The sequence below is a fragment of the Bidens hawaiensis genome, unplaced genomic scaffold, assembly GCF_021521415.1.
Source record: "Bidens hawaiensis isolate Kalapana, Puna unplaced genomic scaffold, B.hawaiensis_p1.1 tig00024643_1, whole genome shotgun sequence".
Taxonomy (NCBI): Eukaryota; Viridiplantae; Streptophyta; class Magnoliopsida; order Asterales; family Asteraceae; genus Bidens; species Bidens hawaiensis.
Window position 1 is genome coordinate 227,552 of NW_027493900.1, and position 17,881 is coordinate 245,432.

Here is a 17,881-nt window from a genome sequence, read left to right on the forward strand (position 1 = left end):
TCAGTTTTGTGAAAAAAATCATGCGTACCGTCCTTTTCTTTCTCGTTCACTTGAATAGTTATCCCGTTGAGAACCTTTTGCACCAATATTATCCACAAACCCGTCAGCACCACACTGCACAAACCTTTTTGATCCATCAACATTTAGCAGCTTAATTAATTTGATTGACCCACATGTAGTTCTAGCCATCGGACTATAACTGCTCACAATCCTTTTATTTTCTATATTAGTACCATTTAATAATTCCCTCTCACAAATATCATGCAATCCCCCCACTTGTTTCCACGTATGCACCATATATGGTATTTGTAGACTTTCCAATAGTTTTTAAATAAATTTTATTTTGAATTTCCATATGTTTGGAAGATAATACCTGCAAGTCAAATTTCGTAATAAGCAGTTTAGATACATGATCTTCCAACTTTATCTCACCCTCATTTAGAACTTTTATAGTCGTTGGAGGCATTAATGGAGTTTCAACACCGACACCACCAGCTTCACAACCCCAAGAAACCACCATATCGTCTACAATATTAATTACAACACCATCATCGCCCGATGCACCCCTTAGTATTTTATCAAAAAAATTGGCAGATGTTTTCGTGTATTCCGTCATCTTCCGGTCCAAAGATTCACTATACATCCAAGAATACCAATCCTCATCCTGGTAATCGTCATACACGGGCAGAGACTTATAGATAGTCTCACCACTGGGATGAGCTTCTCATCCCCGGCTAACTCGTCCCCAACGGGCTGTTCAGGTTCCGTTTCCTTCCAAGTTGATGATGCCTTAAGATCTTGGATCCGTTACTTGAGTCGCCGAATCTCGTGACGTAACTCGAGGTCGTGTACTCGTTGTCGGAGTCTTTTAATCTTAAGATCCCGTGGGTTGGAATAGACTCCACCGCTGCCTCGGTCGGCGAATCTGCGAATAGGACGTCGATCTTCACCACGAGCACACAAATAGAAAACCCTCCTTTAGTTGCCTCGGTCGGCGATTCTACGAGCAAGAAAGTATTCATCTTCATGCCGAGCCATTTGAGAACCAAAAGCTTTGATACCAACTGATGCAGTTTCGGAAGCATTCAATGGCTCGAGACACTTTATGATAATCAAAGACGATAATTGAACTAAAGGTTCCAAGAACAAAGTTCTTATTAATTCATAGTCAATCAAAAAACTAACTAAACAAGAAACCCTAACAACCATATTTATAAATAAATAAATAAACAGTTGGGCCGGGCCGGGCCGGGCCGACTTAATGAATCGGATGCTCCTGTATCAAGGTTTACAATGTTTATTCAAAATCCAAAAACTACTATTAACAACGAACCCTATATGCTAATATATAGAAATGAGAAATTATTAAAATAGGAAACAAGAATATGATAAAATGGAAAGATATAATTTTAATCAAATAAAAGTTCATCATAATCTTCTATTGTGTTCCACGCGGGTCGCGTCAGGTCAAATTATTAAGTTGGATACTCCTGCATCACATAATTTCTAAATAACTAGTAAAAAAGTTGCTTACTAAATGATTAATATTGAACTCTTCTAACTTTATTTGATATTCATATAACTACTTTGTAATTATGATATAACTATTTAAATAATTCACGAATATGTTTATAAGAGGGGACAGGGTGGAGCGTGGTCCTCACAAACACTGCCACCGTGATGGGGGATCCTGCTTGATGGCCATCATGTGGTGAAGCCCGAGGAGGTGAACGTTGGGGTGACTCCGAGGACAGCATACCCAACCACCTTTGTTCAAGCAGACAACAACATTCCGATCGGAGAGTCGTTTTCCGGTGAGCAATTAGCGCCGTCGTTGACACAGTAGCACATTCCGATCAGCGGCGGCGACTATCGGGCGGAAGATTGTAAACAACCAAGAATCAGATCCAACTCTGAATAAGGTATTGCCGGTGGCGCTGCAGCTGTTGCCGTTGTTGCCGGTGGCTTTTGTTGTTTTTGATACGGGTGGGTATGTGGATTTTGGGAGGATCCGGTGGCTTTTGTCGTTGTTGATACGGTGGTTGTTGCCGGAAAGAGATTGGGTGTGTGTTTGGTTGAGTTAATTATGTGAGAAAGAGATTGGGACATGGGGGTTTATATTAATTAGAGCATTCTCATCCCATTCCTCATCTCTATTTCTATAATTAAACTAAAAAACACTACATTTCTCTCTCATGTTCAATTAAATAATATTTTTTATATCTTTATCATTACAGTTTTCTCTCTCCTCTACTCACAACCAATCCAACAAATATTAAAAAATAAATAGAGCAAACAATGTTCCATAAATTTACAAAAAATCACTACATTTTTCTCTCCACCCTATAATCTACACTCACAACCACTCAAAACCTCACCTTATAATTTACATACTCTCCTCACATACATTTAGGGGATGGGATGTGAATGCTCTAAATTAACATCACATTACCACTACCCTCACTAAATTCCATCACTAGTGATGAAATATTGTGGGGTGAGGTGACACACCACCATTGAATGTGATGTGTGATAGATTTGGAACCACCCCATCCCCTAATCATTTTTCGGCAGCGAATACAAATTATGATAGAAGACTTTGGTTTATGACTTTATTTTATGTACAATATAGGCCACTGAAAATTGATATATTAGGCCCAAGGCATGGAAATATGGGTCATCCAAAACTTTGCTGCACAAAACCAATGTCCATTATACATCATTATGTCAGAAACTTTCTGCAAGTAGACAAGTATAAGCTCTCTAATTCGTAAGTACAAAAAATTAAAATGGAAGTTAAATTTATCAAAAAGTTTCCGTTGCCGGGACTTGAACCCGGGTCTCTCGGGTGAGAGCCGAGTATCCTAACCAACTAGACTACAACGGATCACGTTATCTGATTTAAACAAATACCTAATATCGTGTCTTTATAGGCATTACAATACGGTCTCTTATTCTTTTTTTCCCCAGCAAATTACCTCCGTTAATAGTGACCTTCCTAACGGTTAATGACCTACAACACTCCTTGTATTCTTTTTGAAAATTGGTTGCAAGCTTGCAATATAAAAGGAATAGCAAGATGAATAGATGATACACAGGAGAAATAAGAGTTACAACTCCGACCACATAATATTATCTAATTTATTATTTAACCAATTAAAAGAGAGATACGTAATTTTATCCACCCAACTTTTTTTTTAATGATAAGATCATAGTCCTCTTAAATTATTCAAACTATAAAGTAATTTTTTTTACGTTGTTTCTTCTCTTAGGCCTCTAGGATTCCTTGACTATCTAAATAAGATCCATTTGAACATCCAAGTCTAGATTTCTACCAAAGATATGCACTCAAAAAGAATAAATATTCTACCTCTTGTTCGGTTGATACACAAATTGGACACCTTGAAGAGATCATGATTCATTCAACCAAAAGATTACCACATAGAACTCTATGTATTAGGGTGTACCTAGTGTTTGATTTAGGTCACGCGTAGTGGGCGGCAATAAGGGACGACAAGGGGTGATTTTTTCATGGAACATCGGCCCCCGGCGATAATACGGGCGACATGGGGGACTTCATTTTGTCGCCGGAGTGTGTTTGTTTGTTTATTATTATTATTATTATTATTATTATTATTATATGTGTGTGTGACACACACACGCATATATATATATATAAGATTCTTCATCCAAACCAACGTATTCATGCATAAGATTCTTCATCGCATTTAGGGTTGTTCAATAAGCCGAGCCGAACCGAGCGAAGGCTTGCTCGTTTACAACTAAGCCGAACGGCTGAAATTCGAACCGAGCGAAAACCGAAACGAGCCCAAATCGAATAAATCATTTTTCGAACGAACATCGAGCGATTTCGTGTATTATTTATTTCTTTTTCACTAAAAATTTTTCAATAAGAAACACGTTTGAAGGTTGTAAATTATATATTTTATAAATAAATTAGTAATTTTTAGAAAAACGTGTAACAGATTGTAAATTTTTATCAAAAGTAAGTTTGAAGGGAGATAAATCGATCATGTAAACAAACTTCTAGTATTCTAAAAACTAAAGAGAACAAATAAAACTATAAAATTAACGGAATATGAAAAATTTAAAGGGGTTAAAAAAATTGTATGCTTATATATATGTGTTTTGTCTATATATTTATACTAGCTTATATTCCCGTGTGCTACACGGGTTGATTAAATGTATTTTCTTAAATATATTAATAATAATATATAATAAAATGAATAAAATATGTAAAATTTATAAAAATTAATTTCACATATAACCATAAAATTCAATTAGAAATATATTGTGTTAAAAGATATAGATTTATAATTGTAACCAACTCAAAATTCAATCTTTATGCGCCAATACTTCAACTTGACAATTGACATGTTTTTGCAATAAATATGGCTAGGGGATCATTTGTAAAAACTAATATTTGGGTTGCATGCGAACGTTTAACCAAAAGTGAAATTTTGACTAATCACATAGACCTTGTGAAAAGACGTTTAAAAAATCAAATAAGGGTAAAAAGTATTTTTGCTAATTCTTTCTAAGAAAGAGTTTTCACAACTTTCTATGCGAACGTTTAACCAAAAGTAAAAAATTTGACTTATTACGAAAACCTTGTAAAGAGACGTTTAAAAACCTTGTAAAAATTTGACTTATTACGAAAACCTTGTAAAACGGTCCTTTGACCATCCTTTATTAAAAATAAAATAACCTTTTTTCACAAATATTATGAAAAGACTGTTTCAGCCTTGAATGATGACTTAATCCCGATGAGCAAAACACACAAATATATATATATATATATACATATATATATATATATATAATGAAAATAAAATAAATTTATAAAATTGTTAGTATATTTTAGTCCCACCAGAAAGTTGAATCAAACTTTATGAAGTTTATGTAGCCTAAAAGTTGTCGTTCAAATTTCGTGTATTCATAACCTAAAGTATCCATGTAATAAAGGTACTTAGTAAAATTTTGTAATAAATCCTTACTGAACCATTTGGAAAGTTTGTAACTACAAACTTATATAAAATTCTGTATAGTATCTTTGCTGCAATTAATTAGTCTTTTAAGTATTTCAAGCTACACATTTGAATTTTTCATATCAATTTTGTTGTATTTTTTAAGTACTTACTCTGCACCAGATTATCATATAACTAATGGTTAAAAATGATGGCAGTTAAATGAGCGGATAGAGTAATCAAACCTTATTGAAAGGTATCAAGACGACTTGTCCAACTTCAAATATTGAGTATTCCTAAAATACCCCTGCAAGAAAGATAGCCTGTAATATTCTGTAGCACCACAAAAATATTCCAACTTAGTTACCTGAACTTCATAGAATCTTGTAGAAAGACTATATAATATTAACATGATCATTCCTTCATCTTGATTGGGTGCAACGGGTATAAAGAGACTATCAATTATTTTCACTCTTGAATACTGTGATCATTCCTTCCTCGTCATCGTTGATTTTTAGTTGGAACGATGGATTGTGTGACAGACCCCAAGATGTTTTTGCTTCCACGGAGCTGCCATCATAAATGGATTAAGTACCATAAATAAAGTTAAATAAAAAACAATTGTTACAGGTAATTAAAGTTGGGAAAAACCATAAATGTCTAAATTCTTTCTCTGCGGAAGGATGCATAGGATAAAGTATGGTGGGCTCAAAAGTGCATTCACACAAAGATAAGTATATTTACCTTACCATACACTAAAAATATCATACAGGGTCAAGCAGAAGCATACACACAAAGATATACATAAACTTTGTACAGTAAGAATTCCAACTTACATAATAACATCAAATCAACAACAAACAATTGAGAGCACATATATAGACTCTCATTCTTAACAAAATGATGATAAACCTTTACAAGTAGGTACTAACTCCGCAAAGTAAAACTCTAAATGATATCATTCGACAAAATAAATCTCAATCGAGAACAAACAAAAACAAAAACTCAATTCTTTAACGCATTTAACAAACCTAAGACGAAGCAAAACTTCACCCTACAATCCACACCTTGCCAAAGATTAAATTATTTTCATCTTGTAAACTCAAAAGTGTAATTTTTTTGAACGGCGAATTTCAATTTGGAGTAGAGTTCGCACACCCCACTCGAGCCAAGACTATGTTGTCTTAACCGGGTCCACGCTTGGCGTTCGAGTTTGGCATCGTTCCCCGAGAAAATTTCAGGCCACCTGCCATTTGATAGATGTTGTACCTACCACAAAGGGGGATACCCTCTGCTGCAAATACACCCTAATAGAAAACTCAGGCGACCTCCGGACTCGAACTCGTGACCTCAAGAGGCCAGGGTTTTATCCATCATGGCTGGCCATTGGGGGAGACCCAATGGTTCAAAAGTGTATTTAATAACCATTAAAGGCAACACCCAACAAAATAAATTTAAAAAAAAACATCTAAAACAATTAGAAATATATATATTAAAATTTATAAAAATAAAACAATTAGAAAGTATCATGAACAATAATAAGCCAAATAGTGCAAAACAGATAAACCGACATGAATAGTAAACAACTACACATTATAAACCATGAATTACATTATCAATTTAAAAAAAATAACCAAAAAAAATGCAAAGCCAAACTCTAATAAAATATAAAGGTGAGTTCACCTGATTCATGGATATGAGGATGACTTAGATATGTCATGAAGTAACATAATATTTGAATTGGAATCTGAAATGGAAGAAATAATCAAAACGAAGAATAGTGACAGTAACAGAAAAATAAGATTGTGAAGAAATTAGAACCTGAAATGCAAAGAGCCGTTAACTGTGGTGGTTGTGTAGTGGTCGGCGATTAGGTGGGGGTTAGCAACTTTGGTTGTCTCGAGAGCCGTTAACGGGAGGATGTTGGCAGTCAGGACGGTTTTCCGATGTACTATTCTGCCTCACGAGTCGTCGAAAACAAAGAAAACTCATAATTTTGAAAATTAGTAACATACATACATGATTCATATATTAAAAACTGCAATTATCACACCGAATTCACTTAATCAAATTTATAATGAAAAAAATAATTAGTACATAAAATTAATAAATCCATTAAAATTTAAAACCATGAAACTGGAAGCAAAATCACCTTTGAAGCAGAACCACAACATATTTTTTTTTCCGAAATGGTGCATATTTAAAAAAAAAGGAAAACGGGAAAAGTAAAAAAAAAAAAGGAAAACGGTGTATCCTTTCCTGCCACCGGAGGATTAGGAACAATGTGGATTAGGATCCTCCATTGTCAGGCGAGGTTCAATCATTGGGGCCTATTCCTTCCACGCCAATGGAGGATTAAGAGCAGCAACTTACAAACCCCGTTTGTGTTCCGTTAACTTAGCCGACGGCTCAAACTTAGCCAACTTGGTTTCAAAGCTACCATAAATGCATGCATAAATCCATTCAAAGCTTTTAACTTGTCCTCAAAGCTGCACCATCTTACAAGTTAATACCACTTTTCACATGCCTCCTGCCAAACACCATCAATGTATTAAGGATGAATCAGATTCCAGCCAACCACCTCAAAGCTGCCAAACACCTTCAATATATTAAAGCTGCAACATTTCACATGCCATCTGCCACAGTCAAACCCATGAATGCTGATTTTAAACCTGCACAATTGTAGGTCTCGTGAATGGTGATTTTAAACCTGCATAATTGTAGGGTTTGGAGGAAGAAGACGAGTTTGAAAAAAAAACAATTTCTTCCTAATCCTCTGGTGGCAGGAGAGGAGTAGGGTTTTACTTTTTGTTCCTAATCCTCTGGTGGCAGGAGAGGAGTAGGGTTTTTTTTTAATTTTTGTTCCTAATCCTCCGGTGGAGGTAGAGGATTAGGGTTTAATTTTTGTATTTAAATAAAATCCAAATGGTATTCTAACGCACGTCGCTGGTAGCCCAGCTGGTAAGTACATAAGTTATAAAACGGGAGGTCCCGGGTTCAAACCCCACCCAACCCGTTTTTTGGTAGCAGTTTTTTAAAATCAATTTCCATCATTCACTTATTTATACATGGACTTTAATGTTGATGCTAAAAGTTGTTTCTTGACATAAATTTAAAGATATAATGGTTCATCCGATTCCTCACCTTCAAATTAATAGAATTTAAATTAAATATTATAGGTGTCACTTTTAGATAAATATGTGTATAATTTCAATAACTATAAATCTTGTATCATACAACCCAATGGATTAGGGGTGTTTTTAACTTTAACCAACATGATATAAATTGAAGATTAATATTACAAGTAACCAAGGCAAATGACACGACTTACAACTAAATCTAGATAACATAAAATAAACAGAGGTACAATATGAAGACAATACAACAAACGCTAAACAAGGTCGGGTTCCACGCGCCACTTATATAATTCAAGAGCCATCTGACGTCGGTAGTTAGCACATAGCTTATCAACGTCATTTTCAATCACTAAGGGCTTCTTTTTAACCAACATTTCCATCATCATACAAACCAGAACCCCTGAATTAGAAGTGTTACCCTTGTCTTGAGGCACGTTAACTTCACTTAAACCGATAACCATTTCTTTTTTCTCGTATGAAATATTCGAGTTTCTCCAATAACGTATACGATCAAGAAACCATGGGAAAAACAATGATAACATCTCCATTTTAGTGCTTTGAAGTTTTCCATTTCTCCACCTTTTATCTGTCCAGTATTGGGTAATTTCCATCGTTCGCAGATCTATACGGACGAGTAACCAATCACCACCAGAATGAAACGAAAACGGAATATACACTTGGTCAACCTCCCAAAATAGTGGATATGGGTCTTTTTTTCCGGCTAGCTCTATTGCAACTATAGAGTCTTCGTTTTGCATTTCGTCATAAAAACACGGGGGCAACACCGTCCAACGTAATCTTAAATCTGGATTAGTCCTTAACTTTGCGTATTGAACGATCATCAATCTTGTTGTCCACGCTTCGATGTGCTAAAAACATATTTATCAAAAATATTAGTTAGTCATTTAATGAAGCATATATCTAAAACTATATAAAACTTTATATAAAAGTATATAAAACTCTAGAATTTTACCGTTTCAGAAAGGAAACCATTGGACTCGTACCCTAATAAAGTACCCCAAAAACTTCGATTGAGTTTTTTCATGGGTAAAAACTTTGTATAGCAAAATGGGGCGTTTCCGTTAATATAAAACTCAACTACATCTTTTGACCAACTTGTTTTCGCTGGATTAGAAAGTGCTAAATTATTTTTTCATGGGGGTGGGGGTTTTCGTGGGGGTTTTCGGGAACATATGAAGAAGATGCCGAAGTTATTGCACAAGGCCTCATTAAACGCCTCCAAACATCATCAGTCCATCTTGCCGATTTGGAAACTGGTTGTGAGGAAAAAAATTCTTCGTTTTCTTCTTTGTCTCTTCGGTGCGCCATTTGAAAGAAAATTAAGTGTTTGAAAGATGGTAGGGTTGATGTGAAAATGCTAAATATGAAGTATGTATTTATAGTTGAAAGTGGGTAATGTTTTACCTAATAATAATACCCAACTAACTTTAATGTTTTACCTACACATGCATAAATACAGGGAGCTGCCATATGCCATCTTACTTTAATGTTTGCATACATAAACATAGTGCATGCCTTCAAAGCTGCAACATTTCACATGCAACATTAAAAGCTCATGCCAAACACCTTTATATATATATACATAGTTTTATGGGAAATAGTTTTTGTTTTCATTAATCTGTGTATAACAAGAGGGAGAGGGTCCACACCATGCATGTCTTTTCTTTTAAGTAAATATGCCATTTAGGGTCCAATAAATGAAGATGGTCATTGGATCATTTAAGTCTCATATATGACAAACTTAAAATAGGGTGTACGTTTCAGGTTAGGCATAAGAGTTTTCTCACTTATCATAAAGCAACTTTTATGAGTTATAAGTCTAGATTTTAAAGTGTTAGAATGAAACAAACTATAATTAAGCATACAATACTTAAGAAACAAGTTGATTAAAAACAAATGCATGAAACACATAACATTTTTATTAAAAAACACATAACAACTATAATAAAACATAGATTACTTCCAATGGCAATCATCATTTGACCACTCCGAATCCGATGAGTGCTCTCTAGGATACGGGTCATGGTGGTACGCTGGTTCAACTTCTTTTTTCCCTTCGTTTTCATAAATACTCTTCAACACATCTGGGTCTTCTAACAAATCTGGATTCAACTGGTCAAAAGTTAACTCCGGTGAGGGGGGTTGTGTGGGAGGGTGTACTTTTGCTTCAGGCTGAGGAAGCTCACAATGACACTAAGAAACAGATATTTAGTTACTCAATCAAAATACATATTTGATCAAGATAATAAATACATAAACACTTACACAATGTAGGATCCACGTATCACAAATCATACGGTAGAAAGTAGGAGCACCACAAAGGTAACATAACTCCTTGGGAATGACTCTTGTTGGACTGCTAGTATACACAACGTTAGGATCCATTAGAGTCGATTGTGATTTACCAAGTAATTTTACAAACTGCTCTCACTATTTATACACCACTTTGAAAACGTAATCCTCTGATGCCAACAAAGGAACAAATTTGAATTTTTTAGAAAACCTTATCCTCTTTCCACAATATAGGATTAGGAAAAAAAATTTGTTCACGGGTCTTTGAGATTATTTATTATGCAGCTTTAGCAGCTTTGAAGGCACGTGTAGGTAAGAAGGTAAAAATAAATTAGGTTTAGTTGGGTAGGTAAAATATTAATAAGTAGGTAAAAAACAAAATATTAATAGTTGGGTAGGTAAAATATTAATAGTTGGGTTACCTTCTTACCTACACATGTAGTGAATGATGGAAATTGATTTAAAAAAATGCTACCAAAAAACGGGTTGGGTGGGGTTTGAACCCGGGACCTCCCGTTTTATAACTTATGTACTTACCAGCTGCGCTACCAGCGACTTGCGTTAGAATACCATTTGGATTTTATTTAAATACAAAAATTAAACCCTAATCCTCTACCTCCACCGGAGGATTAGGAACAAAAATAAAAAAAAAAAACCCTACTCCTCTCCTGCCACCAGAGGATTAGGAACAAAAAGTAAAACCCTACTCCTCTCCTGCCACCAGAGGATTATGAACAGAAAGTAAAACCCTACTCCTCTCCTGCCACCAGAGGATTAGGAAGAAATTATTTTTTTTTTTTTCAAACTCGTCTTCTTCCTCCAAACCCTACAATTATGCAGGTTTAAAATCACCATTCACGAGACCTACAATTGTGCAGGTTTAAAATCAGCATTCACGGGTTTGACTGTGGAAGATGGCATGTGAAATGTTGCAGCTTTAATATATTGAAGGTGTTTGGCAGCTTTGAGGTGGTTGGCTGGAATCTGATTCATCCTTAATACATTGATGGTGTTTGGCAGGAGACATGTGAAAAGTGGTATTAACTTGTAAGATGGTGCAGCTTTGAGGACAAGTTAAAAGCTTTGAATGGATTTATGCATGCATTTATGGCAGCTTTGAAACCAAGTTGGCTAAGTTTGAGCCGTTGGCTAAGTTAACGGAACACAAACGGGGTTTGTAAGTTGCTGCTCTTAATCCTCCATTGGCGTGGAAGGAATATGCCCCAATGATTGAACCTCGCCTGCCAATGGAGGATCCTAATCCTCATTGTTCCTAATTCTCTGGTGGCAGGAAAGGATGCACCGTTTTCCTTTTTATTTTTTGACTTTCCCCGTTTTCCTTTTTTTTTAAATATGCACCATTTCGAAAAAAAATTCAGCATAAATTACCCATATAGTAATTCAGCTTCCCTCACAGCTTGAATCTCCAGCTTAACATCTACATCTTTCTTCCACCAAAAAAAAACCCTAAACTTTCAACACCTGTATGTCACCAAAACATCAAGAATCATAACAAAAACACAAAATTATTAGATCATCAACAAAACCCACCTCCCAAATCAACAAACAAACAAAACCCATATAAAAAAATGATAAATTGTTGAAAATGGAAGAAATGGGTATTTTGAAATTAAGCTTACCGATCGAAAAACAGTAGAAATTGATGTGAAAATGGATAGCTGAGAAGGGTTTTGTAACCGTCCTTCCCTTAGAAGAAGCACAAAAGGGGGTGAAATGCTGCCAAAAGGCTTGTTGGCCTTTGACTTTCGTCTGTGAGGAATTTAATATATAATTTCTTTTTTATATTTTTATCATCAGACCAAATCAAGGGATTCATGTTTTTATATCTAAATCTAACTTTGATTTAACAAAAGCAGCAACCAAAATGGAAACAACTAACCTTATCTCGACATTTTGACCGGAAATCTACAACCATCACCATCATCAACCAATAATCGGTGGCTAGAGTTGGTGGTAGAACTGATTAGCTTCTTACCAGTGTGGTGGTTTGAGAGTGAAGAATGAAGATGGGAGATTAAAAGAGAGAGAAAGATGATTTTTATAAAAATGAATTCAAGATTCAAAGAAATGTGAAGAGAGAGAATGATAAATCACAGATACATGATTTTGAAATTTGAATATGATAAAGAAAGAGAGAGAAGAGCCTAGATAATCCCACATTCTTTATGAATTGAGACTTCCAGAGGAATCTTGTAAACAAAATTTGAATTCTTGATAATAGAGAGATGCTTCTAGAGGAAGCTTGGTGGGAGAGAGGTGTGGATAGCTTATTTAATGAACACGTTAGTAAATGGATTGTGGGGCTGAAACATGTCCCAAGTGCATGTGGTGGTGACACGTGTCAGAATCTGTTTTCTTTTATTATATATAGATAGAGATATTTGTTAATATATAATTATATATAAAATAAATTAAAAATATTCAAGCCGAACCGAACCGAGCAGACCTTTGCTCGTTGCTTGGCTCGTTTGCAAACCGAATAAAGCAGAGCGGCTCATTTACAATCGAGCGAAAAAACGAGCAAGCATTTTCCGAGCTAGTGACGCGCGGTTTTAATGGCCCTAATCACATTACTAGTCCCACGTTGCCATTGTACTTGCATTTACTTTGTTTCCTTCGCTTAATGACTTAATGTGTTTAGTTGAAGTAGTGGGGTTAGTTTATTTAATTTTTGTGTAAAGGTTATTAAAAGCATATTAGTTGTATTTCATTATTATGAATTAATTATAAAAATTAGTCTAACTTGTCCTTTTTAAATTTCTATCTAGCTTTCGTCTATTTTCTTTGACCAACAACTAAATGCTGGAACCACATACTTTTGTACGCAACGTTACCCCACTTCTTGTGCAAAAGACTGTTTCTCATGTCTTAAATCTATAATCTTAAGGACATAAAACAACAACCTTAACACTCACTGTCACATATAAATTTACTAGGTTACGTGCCCGTGTTCTACACGGGTTGAGATATGTCTTTTCGTAAACATATTAATAACAATATATAATAAAATGTGTGAAATTTATAAAAAATCAACTTCAAATATAACCATAAAATTCAATTAAAATATATTGTGTTAAGATATATAGATTTCAGTTTTCATTTACTAACTTCTAAAGACATTATTATAGAGGGTTTGATGTTTGTATCGACTATCGAATCATCCATTTTTGCCTTTGAATTAGTTCACTACAAAGTTTAATAGAGTATCATTTACAAAATTACATGATAATTAGTACACTTAACTTCTTTATAAATATCAAACTTAAAAAATGAAGTGGATCAACTATACATAAAAACTTCATTAATGTTATTTATGTGAGTAATTTGTAAATTTCATATCAATTTTATAAATAATTATTTTTCTATAAGATTGTAAAAGAAAAATTGAATTAATGTTTATGAAAAAATTAAAAAGTTCAGAATTTTTTTTAAAAACGTCATATTAATTTTTGTATTACACTGTATTATAAAAAATAAAATAATAAAAATTAACAATATAATTATCTATATAACTTTGAATCCCAATAAAACACTGTTTAACCTAATGTCTTTACATTAACTCCTTTTCATCTTCTATCCTCACTCTTCCATCTTCAATCTTCCACCTTCCACATCGAAAGTATATATGGCTGAACTCAAAGAATCAATTATCGTGTTGTTAAGATCTTCTATATTTGGTGAGTTACTTTTCACATGCTAAGTATTGTGTTGATTAGGTTAAAATAAGTGAAACTGTGAAAGCTTTTAGTAAAGACGGTGATGATTAAAATAATTTTTTAAGTTTAATGTTTTAATATAAGTTATCTTTATGTTTATGTAGATTGCATAACAAAATTTAATGAAAAATTATGTATGTGTATTTTGATAAATAAAATTATGGCTTTTGAAAAGAAATATAATCAGAATGAAATAATGTTTGTATTATTTTTGACATTGTGTTAGTGTTTATTTATTGATATGTTTGAATGATAACATAAGCTGTAATACAAAAGTGACTGTTATAATCATTCACAGGTCAGATGGGTCCAAGGTTTATTAGGATTGTAAAAAACCCTAATGCAACTTCTATGGTAAGCCTTGTAGTTTTTAAATAGTATCAGTAAATAATAAGTATATTAATGTAAAACGGTTTTGAATTTGTATTTATTTCAGAAGTTACCGTTAAACTAGGATGAGTTATTTTTAAAATACAATTATCCACTTGGTTCTACTACTATTAGAACAAAAAGTGGATCCAGATGGACAGTTTCAATAAAATATGTGAAGAATGCTTATAGGATGACTAAAGGATGGGAAAACGTTGCTTCGGATTTGACGTTAGCTTATGACGATTTTTTTGGTCTTTAAGCATGATGGAAATTCATGTTTCACAATTCAACATTTCAATGAAACTCGTGTTACTGCTGACGGCAATTCATTCTACAAAAACCTGTTCCATCTTGACCTAGATTATACGGTATGTATTCTAATTGTGACTTTAAAGTGAAGTATAGAAAATTTTAAAATAGTTTTTAATGTTTTTGAATATAAAGGTGGTGCCAACTTTGTTTGTTCAACGATTTGAAGACCTCAAAAATATCTCTATCAGATATTTTACGATACGTGCTGATGACATGAATGATTGTACAGTCAAAATTCTTCACATTGGAGAAAAGTTTTATTTTAGGAGGGGTTGGCTGAAAGTAGTTGAAGCTTTAAAACTTAAAAGGGGACAGCATCTGGTATTTGATTATGATGGTAGAGATGTTTTCAAGTTGACAACTTTCAATGGAGATGGTATGGAATATAAGTTGACACCATTTAAATGTCCGGAAAGGGTTCGAGAAATTATTGATGTTGATATTGAATCTATTGAAGATGAATCTGATGATAATCTTGATGAGAATAATGTTGATTTTGAAGTAACTTATGTGGGAATGAATCAAGAGTCTGAAAATAATGTTGATGTTGATGAGCAACATTTTGTTGATGTTGATGTTGTTGATGTTGATACCTGTAACAATGGTGATGAAGAAATTGTTGGTGGGATTAATGAGGTTCATGTTGATGTTGATGATGGTACAAATGGTGATGAAGAAAATGATGATGCGGTTAATGTGGTTGATGATGAAGATCTACAATTCCAGAAAACAATTGTTGATCGTTTGGTAATTCTCTAACAATTGGTGATAGTTTTAATTTGATACTCCAAATATAGCATTCATAAAATATAATGTTTTCATTTTTTTTCCCAGCGTTTACCAAATCGTTTTGCAAGCAAATCATGTAACATCCTACTTTCGGTTATATTAATAAAATAAAGTTCGTTTATTTTATAACGGGTCGTTATCGGTTTAGTTGAATAGAATACGAGATGGACTTGTGTTGGGTAAATGGATATGGGTTATGGACTTGGGTTATGGAGGAATGAAGGAAAGACCATGGGCTTAAGCCCATGATCAAAAATATATATACCCTTAATCCTCCGTTTAATTCATTTACACATATCCCTTACACCATCCAAAACACACACTTAAGATTCTCTCTCTAGTTCTCTCTCTCTAAACCGATATCAAGAAGGAAACCGAGAACCGACCAGAGGTAATGATAGTATTATATTGTATGAGCTTAACCCATTAGATATAGTTGCGAAACGACGAGCCGACACCGTTTAACCGCTTAAATCACGAGATCCGGGTGGAATCGGGTATCAACCGAACCTATGATGAGCTTAGGGATCACCCTAGCTCAGATCTGGATCGAACGGGGCGAAAAACGGCGAAAAACGAGATAAAACTCGTTTTTCCGGTGAGTTCGTGCTTTTCCGGCGGCTTTCCGGCAATGGCGGCGCCGGAAAGGCGGCGCCGGAAAAGTTAATACGAGGTTACGGGTGTCAGGGAATGTTCTGACATCCCCTGACCTAACCCTAGTTCGCTAGGGAGTAATTGACGAATTGGAAGCGATTCGCTAGCTGATTCGTCTAAATATAACAAACTAGCTTTGATTCGTGTACTAATTCGTTAAGGAAAGACTAACGAACTAGCTTTGATTCGTGTACTAATTCGTTAAGGAAAGACTAACGAACTAGCTTTGATTCGTGTACTAATTCGTTAAGGAAAGACTGACGAACTAGCTTCAGTTCGTTAAGTCCAATTCGTATGTCGACCAGTTCGTTATAAGGTTTGATTCGTTATGAGGACTGGTTCACTATAAGGGTCCAATTCGCTAAAAAAGCCAGTTCGTTATGAAGTAACAGATTAGCCAGTTCGTTATGGAGGACAGAAGTAACGAATGAACACCAATTCGCTAAAGAGCATCTTAACGAATCAGAACTTTGAAAGAATGACAGAACAGTCCCTAGACTTAGAAAAGAATGTTTTAATTACAATTAGGCCCTTGAACTTTTAAGTAGCAAATTAATTAACGATTCAAATTAATTAACCAGCCAGGGGCTCTGCCCCTTGGACCCTGCTAGGGGCTGCCGCCCCTAGAACCCCGCTACCAGGGGCGCTGCCCCCGAACCCCCGTTCGTTGAGGGTAATAATTAAACTAGAAAGACGATATGTGTAGTGATAGTTATTGATACGTATAATTATTATACAGTTAGTCGCGCACAGCTAAAGAAGGGGATAACCGTAAACGGTGAACGCAACCGCCTTGAGGTGAGTTTCTAGCCCCACTTCCTTGTTATGTTTTCGGGGCTGTGTGCATACTCGATGTGATAGTTAATACACTTATCTTGAGTGGTAAGTGTATGCCTTGTATGATTTATGTATGATGATTGATTGACGGTGCGTGAACGATCTTCGGATATTGCATGTACCGTCAGGTGATAGTTAAGATATGATTGATAAGTATGATGAAAGATAGGATGTATGTATGAATATATGATGTATGCATAATGTATGTATGTTATGATGATGGTACGTGAACACTCCTCGGGGATTGCACGTATTGTCAAGGAAAGTATGTATGAACAGGTACGGTACAGTTACACGAAACAAAGGAACCAGACCCTAATAATATCTATGATGTTAGGGACTAGACCCTTGTAATATCTGTGATGTTAGGGACCAGACCCTTATAATATCTGTGATGTTAGGGACCAGACCCTAATAATAGCTGTGATGTTAGGGACCAGACCCTTATAATATCTGTGATGTTAGGGACCAGACCCTTATAATATCTGTGAGGTTATAGGGCAAAAGGCTCTTTAAAACGTATGATTATGTATGTAAAGGAAGTATGAAGGTAAGAATGAAAGTATATGCACTTACGTGGGTATGTAAGAAAGTTAAGAGGTTAAGTATGAAAAGTAAGAAGGTATTGTATGATTATGTGATTAACTAGAACTCACTCAGCGTAGCTGACTTTTAGTATGCACGCAGGTGAGTAGGTTGAGGCAGCTCGCGTGAGGAGACACGTGGCACTGAATAAAGGGGT

The 17,881-nt window shown here is 34.8% G+C and overlaps 1 non-coding gene across 1 annotated transcript; it reads right to left on the bottom strand.

Moving 5' to 3' along the window:
- Nucleotides 1-2,814: 2,814 nt before the first annotated feature.
- TRNAE-CUC (transfer RNA glutamic acid (anticodon CUC)) lies at nt 2,815-2,887 on the bottom strand. Its single transcript has one exon. It is a non-coding gene; the product is annotated as a tRNA-Glu (tRNA).
- Between the last annotated feature and the right edge of the window lie 14,994 nt (nt 2,888-17,881).